This window comes from Coenobita brevimanus, chromosome 56, assembly GCF_032717465.1.
Source record: "Coenobita brevimanus isolate Jiangsu-jjx chromosome 56, ASM3271746v2, whole genome shotgun sequence".
NCBI classification, from domain to species: Eukaryota; Metazoa; Arthropoda; class Malacostraca; order Decapoda; family Coenobitidae; genus Coenobita; species Coenobita brevimanus.
This window is the reverse complement of record NC_137009.1, coordinates 24,347,084-24,348,495: the sequence shown is the minus strand read 5'-3', so window position 1 is coordinate 24,348,495 and position 1,412 is coordinate 24,347,084. Positions and strand designations below refer to the sequence as shown.

General features: G+C 34.4%; 1 pseudogene; it reads right to left on the bottom strand.

The window, feature by feature from the left end:
- Positions 1-278: 278 nt before the first annotated feature.
- Positions 279-397, bottom strand: LOC145401809 (5S ribosomal RNA; annotated as a pseudogene).
- Between the last annotated feature and the right edge of the window lie 1,015 nt (positions 398-1,412).

Below are 1,412 nucleotides of genomic sequence, written 5' to 3'. Positions count from 1 at the left end.
AGATTACCTATATATTTATACATTATATATATATATATATATATATATATATATATATATATATATATATATATATATATATATATATATATATATACATATATATATATATATATATATATATATATATATATATATATATATATATATATTCATTTTCATTCATTGCCAGATCCCATGTATCCCAAACGGGGTGGCCAAGGGCTTAGAGTTAATTGTTTTACAGGGAGGGGCATTAATCCTCCACCAACCCCACTTGACACGTAGGGAGAACGTTATGCCAGCAGCATCTGGTGTTCCCATGTGGTCACCCATCCAAGTACTAACCAGACCCAACATTGCTTAACTTCGCTGATCGGACAGGAAGCGATGTACTCAACTTGGTATGGCCGTTTTATATATATATATATATATATATATATATATATATATATATATATATATTGCTGGGTGCGGACGAACATTTCCAAGATGATGATGTGTGTTTCATTCAGTTCCGTAAGACTTGAAATTTCAGCCAAGAAGTCCTTGGCAATAGCTACCTACGGAACCATTATTGCTCTCCACGGGTTAAAGCACTCCCCCCCCCCCCAAGCCACTGGGAAGGCAAAACAACGCAATTCTTTTATCGGTCCCAAGGCTGGATAAGTGGGAAGGGTTGGCGTCAGGAATGATATCCAGCCATAAAACCAGAAAAAAAGACAAATTAAATCAGGATAGCCTCGTTCTTATTTTTTGGACACAGCTCTGTAATGAAGACTGGCCAGTCATTGACCCCACACATAGGTGTGAAAAGATGGAAGGTAAAAATGAAGATTAGTACCAAAAAATGAGTTTCAGTATCAGGTAGCTTTTGCTGTCTCCCATATTAGCCAAGTGACATTAGACGCGGAATGGAATGATTTTCGATCAGAAATGCTCTGGTTTGGTTTAATAAGACTGAGAAAAGCCATCAGCTTAGCCTACTGTCAGCTGAGCATTTTTTTTTTTTTAAATCTCTTGTCTTTTATTTATCATTAGTGATATCAGCCATGCTAGTCATGATTTCTTAACTGCTACTGGCAGAAGATAGATTGATATTCACCATGATCATCATAGAACTGTAAATAGCCTCATTCTTCATGAAGTAAATGAAAATTGAAGATGAGCTATTTTCATAAGAATGTCCGGGAGGAAGGTCGTTTGATAAACTGTATATCTTACGACCAAAGTTTATTAATACTAAAATATATGAAGCATAGTGTTAAAAATATATGTGTTCTGTTTTGCTGAAACTGAACCGTAGCAGTGATTATCAGTCTTTGATATCTTCCCGTGCTGAAAAATACTGTATTATAAAATAGTAAAATTAACACATAGTATTATTAAGAAATTACTGAAGCTTTGTGTAATAGGTAATACAGTTCACAAAC